Raw genomic sequence first — 8,229 nt, forward strand, 5'->3', positions numbered from 1 at the left:
CTCAGGCCACAGAATCCTTTGCTTCTCCTATGTTTGCTCCTTGGGGAAACTCATCAGGTCCCAAATATGTGTCTCCAGCCCTCTCCTCGCACCTGAACTTGACCCACTTGGCCCACTCTCCTCCCCAGCTCTGCCAGGCACCTCTACCTTGAGAAGTGCAGATCCAGACTCCTGACAACCCCCTCTGCTCCCTCCTTCCTCCTCCCTCAATGAAAGGCCCCACCATCCTCATGGTCAGAAAACTTGGGGTCAAGTTCAACACCTCCCCTCTCATACTCCTGCCTCATCCTATGTGTCAGCAACTCCTGTTGGCTTAAGTTAAGGTGCCTTCAGAATCTAACTGCTTCTCACCATGTGCCCAAACTGCCGCCCTCCCTAGTTATTAAAAAGCCCCCCAAGCCTCTGGTTTCAGCTCTGGCCCCCAACACAGCAGCCAGAGCAACCTTGTGAAAACGTAGTATGAATTCTGCCTCACCCTCACTGAGATCCTCGGTCACTTCTCATCACACTCTAACAAAACCCCAAACCTCTGGCCCGGCCTGTGGGGCTCTCAGGGCCCGTCCCTTGGTGTTTCTCATTCTTGTTGCTTTCCCTTCTTCCCCTTCCTTACCCTGCCACTTGGGCCTCCCCCCTCTTCCCAAACTGTGCAACCTCTTTCTCCTCTCTGATTCCAGCATGCTTTGCTGAGCTAAGCTGTCCTCACAGAGAGGCTCTTCCTGACTGCCCACCTCAAACAGCAGCCACCCCCACCGCTGCAGCCACTGACAGCTTCCTTTTTCCGAGATCTCAGCACTCCCTTTCACTAGTTACTGTGCCTCTCTCCCAAGAATGTAAGTGCTGTGTGAGCAGGGACTGTGTTTTCTACTGAACGTCCAATGCCCAGAACAGTGCCTGGCACATGGAGAATGTTCCATAAATACTTACTAAATGAATGAATGAATGAATGAAGCAAATGACCTTGAAATTCTAGGCACTACTAGCAGGACAAAGACCTTACTTTGTTTTATTGAGGGCAAGGCCAGTAGGGGTTGCTGGCAATTGGGCTTCTGAAAATGGAGAACTACTTTGGAATAGGCTTCTTCACCCCAGGCAGAGCCCCAGTGACACACAAGCAATCCCAAACCCACCCCCGTTTGTTCTTGAGAGGAAAACAAAAAGTCACCACAAATGGGAATGCAGAGGCTGCAGTTTGCAATGTTAAGTGTGTTGTTTCCTCATGTAAATTGGGAGCAGCACTAGCCTGGCTGTGCCCTTGAAGCATTAGAGAAATGCTTTTCCCTCAGTGCACATTTAGACTGCACTGTGGTTGTCCCAACATAGTGTCCCTTTGAAGTCTAATAACCCAGACTCTGGGAAACATAATTCTGGTTATTATTATTGCTTTGCCTGAGGCCAGAACCAAGCCTCATTCATTCATTTAATCATTCATTCATTCAACAAGTTGGTACTGAGCACCTGGTGTGGGCCACACGCTATAAGCCAGAGTGAACAGGGCTGACATAGACCCCAAGGAAAGGAACTGCTTGGGTCTTGAGCTGGGAGGTGGAAGTGTGGGAAGAGGATTCTCTCTGAGGCTGTGAGCCAGGGAGGCAAAGAGGCCAGGAGATTTGGGGAGGCAGGGGGTTGTAGAATCAGGTCTGAGCCTCGTGGAATCAGTCAGGGACCACAAGGAGGGTGGGATGTGGGGATCCATGAGCCCCAAGAGCAACTGCTACTGCCTGGCATGTCACACACTCTCAGAGCTCCTTCAATTGTCTACAGAATCTTCTATAACATAAGCACTGGACTGCCAGGGGCACATTAGTGCAGGGAGAGGGGGTGAAATAGAGAAGGCGTTTACCGGACAGTAAGAGGTGATGTTTGAGCAGCAAACATCAGAGAGGAGGATGCAGGCAGGTGAGAATGACAAGTGGATGTCCTAAAAATCTCTAACAGAATAGACAGAAGTGCTCCATTAAAAAGCAAAACAAAAACAGGGCGGCGCCTGTCACTCAGTCGGTAAGGCGCCGGCCCCATATACCGAGGGTGGCAGGTTCAAACCCAGCCCTGGCCAAACTGCAACCAAAAAATAGCCGGGCGTTGTGGCGGGCACTTGTGGTCCCAGCTACCTGGGAGGCTGAGGCAAGAGAATCGTTTAAGCCCAGGAGTTGGAGGTTGCTGTGAGCTGTGTGAGGCCACGGCACTCTACCGAGGGCCATAAAGTGAGACTCTGTCTCTACAAAAAGAAAAAAAAAGCAAAACAAAAACAAAAAGCAACTATTCTGTTTAAATGTATAGCTCTGTATATTAAGTGAATGAATGAGTGAGTGAGTAAAAGGAAAACCTTTAGGGTGTCAAACATAAAGAGGGTGCTGGAAGCCCAAGTCTCAGAGACTCTGAAGCCACAGGGACAGCTCAGGTCATCTGTGCATCTCTATGAGCCACAGTAGCACAACTGACATTTGGAGCCTAATTATTCTTTGTTGTGGGGGGCTGTCCTGGAGGATGTTCAGCAGCATCACTGGCCTCACTTCCTTCCTCTAGCATGACAGGCAAAATTTTATGTTGCCAGACCTTGCTAAGTATCTCCTGGGAACAAAGTTGTCCAGGTGGAGAACCACTGGCCTAGGGATTTGAGTGTAAAGGGCCCACAGGAAGAAGAAGACAGGCTGTGGGTTGTGTGTGTATGTGTGTGTGTGTGGGGAAACGGAACTATAATTTAGAGCTCCACAAAATACCCAGAACTCTCAAAAGGCTATACACTTTTTGTGGAAGGATCGAGAAAAAAATTTCATTCAATGGCAATGAGAAATTATAAGAAAATTTGTCTATTTCAGCATGTGCTCTGGATTTAAAAAAGCCTTCTTTAAATTAATAATCACAAGCCTGCCCACACACGGGGCTGGGTAAACATTTGCATTATGTGCATATCCAGGAAACTCCAACTGATAGGATTAACTATAAATGTGTTGGTAGCGCCTAGCTACCTGGCTGGCAGAAGCAAAAGCAAATTCTCTTGGGAGGGATATACCCTCAATTTCTGCTGTACAGGATTCCCATGGGTAAAGACTAGGTAAGCTTGAGTTTACAAAACAAAATTACAAGGCACACAAGAAAGCAACAGATTGAGTCAGTAAAAATAGCAAATGGTGAAATTAGACCTTCAAGACTTAAGATATTGAAATTCTCACATACAGAATATGTTTTAAAAAAATCATGCTTAAAATACTTAAAGAAATAAAGATGCTATCAGAAGAACCAGGCAAATACAAAAATGAAAAAAGAGACTAAGAAATGAAAATAATAATATTGAAATTTAAAACCCAATGGATGGGTTAAAAGCATATTAGATACAGTTGAAGAGCTAGTTAGTGAACTGGAAAATAGATATGAAGAAATCATTAGCTATAATGTAGCACAGAAAGAAAAATATAAACAAGAGGAAAAAAGATATGGAATATAAAATGAGGAGTTTAACAAATATCATCCAGGAGTTCTAGAGATCGCTGAGAGAATTGGGGGAGGCAATATTTAAAAACACATTGATTAGGATTTTTTCATAAAGAAGACAAATCCTAGGAAGGAAGCATAAAGAATTCTTAGCAGATGGGCGGCGCCTGTGGCTCAGTGAGTAGGGCGCCGGCCCCATATGCCGAGGGTGGCGGGTTCAAACCCAGCCCCGGCCAAACTGCAACAAAAATAGCTGGGCGTTGTGGCGGGCGCCTGTAGTCCCAGCTGCTTGGGAGGCTGAGGCAAGAGAATCGCGTAAGCCCAAGAGTTAGAGGTTGCTGTGAGCCGTGTGACGCCACGGCACTCTACCCGAGGGCGGTACAGTGAGACTCTGTCTCTACAAAAAAAAAAAAAAAAAGAATTCTTAGCAGAGTAAATAAAGAGAAACCCAGACACTGTGTTCTGCCTGAGCTGCGGTGGACGTTTCCAGGGCAGCTGACCCAGATCTTCTGAGTCCCGCACCACCTCCTGTGGAAGCTTGAGCTAGCTGTGCAGCTATCTCCCTTTGTCTCATAACCATGTCCACCAATGAGAATGCTAATTCACCAGCTGCCTGACTTAACAGGTTCAAGAACAAGGGAAAAGACAGTATAGAAATGAGGTGACACCGAATAGAAGTTAAGGTGGAGTTGAGGAAAGTTAAGAAAGATGACCAGATGCTGAAAAGGAGAAATGTAAGCTCTTTTCCTGATGATGCTACTTCTCCACTGCAGGAAAACTGAAACAACCAGGGTACTGTAAATTGGTCTGTGGATGACATTGTCAAAGGTATAAACAGCACCAATATGGAAAACCAGCTCCAAGCTATTCAGGCTGCCAGGAAACTACTTTCTAGAGAAAAGCAGCCTCCCATCGACAATATAATCCGAGCTGGTTTGATCCCAAAATTTGTGTCCTTCTTGGGTAGAACTGATTATAGTCCTATTCAATTTGAATCTGCTTGGGCACTAACTAACATTGCTTCTGGGACATCAGAACAGACCAAGGCTGTGGTAGATGGAGGTGCTATTCCAGCATTCATTTCTCTGTTGGCATCTCCTCATGCTCATATCAGTGAACAAGCTGTGTGGGCTCTAGGAAACATTGCAAGTGATGGTTCAGTTTTCTGAGACTTCGTTATTAAGTATGGTACACTTGACCCACTGTTGGCATTCTAGCTATTCCTGATATGTCATCTTTATCATGTGGTTACTTACGTAATCTTACCCGGACACTTTCAAACCTTTGTCGCAACAAGAATCCTGCACCCCCATTAGATGCTGTGGAACAGATTCTTCCTACTTTAGTGTGTCTCCTGCATCGCGATGATCCAGAGGTATTAGCAGATACTTGCTGGGCTATTTCTTACCTTACTGATGGTCCAAATGAATGGATTGAAATGGTTGTGAAAACAAGAGTTGTGCCCCAACTTGTGAAGCTTTTGGGAGCTACCGAATTGCCAATTGTGACTCCTGCACTAAGAGCCATAGGGAATATTGTCACTGGGACAGATGAACAGACTCAGGTTGCTCATCCTGCTCATCTGCAGGAGCACTTACTGTCTTTCCCAGCCTGCTGACCAACCCCCAAACTAACATTCAAAAGGAAGCTACATGGACGATGTCAAACATCACAGCTGGCCATCAGGACCAGATACAGCAAGTTGTGAATCATGGACTAGTCCCATTACCTGTTGCTGTTCTCTCTAAGGCAGACTTTAAGACACAAAAGGAAGCTGTATGGGCTGTGACCAACTATACAAGTGGTGGAACAGCTGAACAGATTGTATACCTTGTTCATTGTGGCATAATAGAACCATTGATGAACCTCTTAACTGCAAAAGATACCAAAATTATTCTGGTTATTCTGGATGCCATTTCAAATATCTTTCAGGCTGCTGAAAAACTAGGTGAAACTGAGAAACTTAGTATAATGATTGAAGAATGTGGAGGTTTGGACAAAATCAAAGCTCTACAAAACCATGAAAATGAGTCTGTGTACAAGGTTTCATTAAACTTGATTGAGAAGTATTTCTCTGTAGAGGAAGAGGATGATCAAAATGTGGTACCAGAAACTACCTCTGAAGGCTGCACCTTCCAAGTTCAGGATGGGGCTCCTGGAACTTTTAACTTTTAGATTGTATAGCTGAGGCACAAAGTTGTCGTGTACTGCGTTTGGTATAAGTTTGTCTTACTTACTATTTCTCTACTGCAAACTCTTTTTAAACGTGGTTTGTTATTGTAGCACTTTTTACAACACAAACTATACTTGAACAGTTCCAAACTGTACATACATACTATATGGAGCCTATCCTCTGAAAGGGTTTCTTATTTCTATGTGGAATTACATATCTTGCAGTGTCCTGTAAATAAAGATTAAAGTCTACCCTTTTCTTTACTTAACCATTCCTATACATTGCTTTCTAATTGGGGGCTTTTAATGTTGCAAGTGAAGGGTAACCAAACCACCCTGATGTAACCAGAGGGAATCTTGGTTGCATTCATGTGATGTGAAATTTGTGTGATCATCAAGGATGCAGAGGTGATGACTTTTCCTGCCTGACTCCCAGTCCTCGCTTTTGGTCCATGCGGTGTTCCCGCTTGGTAATAATGGCTGTTGGCACATCCAGACGTTACATCCTCTTCACTCCAGTCAGAAAAAATTTCAATTTTCACAGAATAAAGAATAAGATTTCTCAGGAAAAAAAAAAAAGAAGAGAAACCCAGGCCTAAAAACATCCTGGTGAAACTGCAGGAACCCAAAATGGTCTTAAATTTCAGATTACAAGTCACCCAGGATGGATCTGTGGTACATGAACTCTGTTCTAGGGATGCCTCAAAATAACCTAGGGAAGGGTACCTTGAGAAAAATGCTGGACTGCTGCCAGCATGAGCAGGTGGGGACTCAGACCATTACTGTTAAAATACTTAAAAAATATTATTTTAGTGTTTCCTCAAGTTGGGCCTGATGGTTTCACAGCCCATCGAATGTGGGTATGTGAGGGGAGAGCACAGTAATCATGGCTGTGGGAGGTTCCTTTTGCCTGGAGAGGGTAAGGCCTGCCTTTGCAGTGCTGCCTCACTATAGTCTGGGAAGGGCCGTGTTCACCACTTGGAGTAGGCCCTGCAGGGAATGGAAAAGGACCAGGTTTGACTTTGGACCTCTAGCCCTGCTTAGGGCTGCTGCCCTCAAGGGACTCTGGAGGACCCTGAGGACTACCTTTCCATTCACAAAGGCTTAGTGGAGGTAGTGATGGGCTATAAGACGAACATGGGAATGGTGGGATAGGAAAAGGCAGGATGGAGCTGGGGTGTGTGCAGGAAATTGTGGAAGACAGGAATGGCAGCATCTCCCTCACCCACAACACCTCTCACGTACACACACGCGCGCGATCACACGCACCCACACACCTCCCCACACACACTCTTCTCCATTCTTCCTATGACTTTCTCACCAAACAAGCTTCATTAATCGTCTAATAACCAGATTAATTAAGGACGCTAAAGTAAACAGCAAGAAGGTAATTTGATCCTGATTACTGTGTAATTGTGGAAGGATGAACTTATTTGCATATGCAAAAAAGACTAAACAGAGAGAATGACAATGGAATGAAGTAATTGTGTATCTGACCCCCAGTCTCTACCACCCTCCCATCTCCACTCTCCTCTAGACCCCTCCTTAGCCCAGTTGAAAGCTGAGAGTCCAGCCCAGCTCCCTACCCCAAATCAGCCCCAGCTCCCCATGCCCTCCAGCCCAGGCTCACCCCTCCAGCTCCTTCCTCTCTCAGGGAGCAGAGTACCACAAAACAGGGATTGAGAATTCCAGCCTTGGTCCTGCTTAAGTGACTTTGGCACTGTACCTCCAGAATGTAAGACCCCCAGCCTCGGTTTTGTCATCTGTAAAATGGGCTCACAATGCCTTCATAGTCACTAAGAAGACTAAACTAAGAGCAAAAGAGGGTGTCTTTTGTAAATTGTAAAGCTCTGGGCAAAAGCTTGTTGGGCATTATTTTCTTTACTTAGCCAGAATTTGCTGAGTCTAATCTTCAAAGGCCCCTTAGAATTCCACCTCCAGGAAGCCTTCCAAAATAGTGCCCCTCACAGGAACTGGCTTCCCTCTTGGGGCCAAAATTTGCTCATTTTTGCAGAGGAGATAGCCCACAGTTCTGCCTAAATCTATATACTCAGAGGACTAGGGAGGCATAAGGGCCCCAAGGTACCCCCTCCTTACCAAGGCTAGGCTCAGATTTAGAGGGGGTACCCCTGGCTGTGGCACCCCCGGCACTGCAGGGTCTCAGACACCAAATTGTTTTCTTATGGCGGCCTACTTCTCCCCTGAACTCAATTTGCGTTTTCAAAGCAGCTAATAGACGCATTAAAAAATCCATTTTCACTGGGGATTGAATCTGACTGGAACAAGATCAATCCACAGAGGCCTCTGCCCCCACCCTCGCGTCGCCATGGAGACCGCGGAAGCCGCCCCGCCCAACCCAGCTGGGCTGACCCTACAGAGCAGCTCCAGGGTCCCCACATCTCTCCAGCTGCCACCAGTTCCTGTGGTCGTGCCCCCGTCCACCCAGCATGCAGCTTCTTCCAAGAGCTCATAAACCCTTTCGAATTCTCCCAACACAAGTGTGCAAGCCAACGTGTTGGAGGGAGGGGTGAGAGGCTGCTAAGATTTATCAATTGAACCACACCCTCTTTTTTTTTTTTTTTTGAGACACAGTCTCACTGTGTGCCCCCAGGAGAGTGCTGTAGCATC

At 46.0% G+C, this 8,229-nt stretch overlaps 1 pseudogene; it reads left to right on the top strand.

Annotated features, from left to right (window-relative positions):
• Positions 1 to 4,007: 4,007 nt before the first annotated feature.
• LOC128594368 (importin subunit alpha-1-like) lies at positions 4,008 to 5,604 on the top strand (annotated as a pseudogene).
• The last annotated feature ends 2,625 nt before the right edge of the window (positions 5,605 to 8,229 follow it).

Source organism: Nycticebus coucang, chromosome 9, assembly GCF_027406575.1.
Source record: "Nycticebus coucang isolate mNycCou1 chromosome 9, mNycCou1.pri, whole genome shotgun sequence".
NCBI lineage: Eukaryota > Metazoa > Chordata > Mammalia > Primates > Lorisidae > Nycticebus > Nycticebus coucang.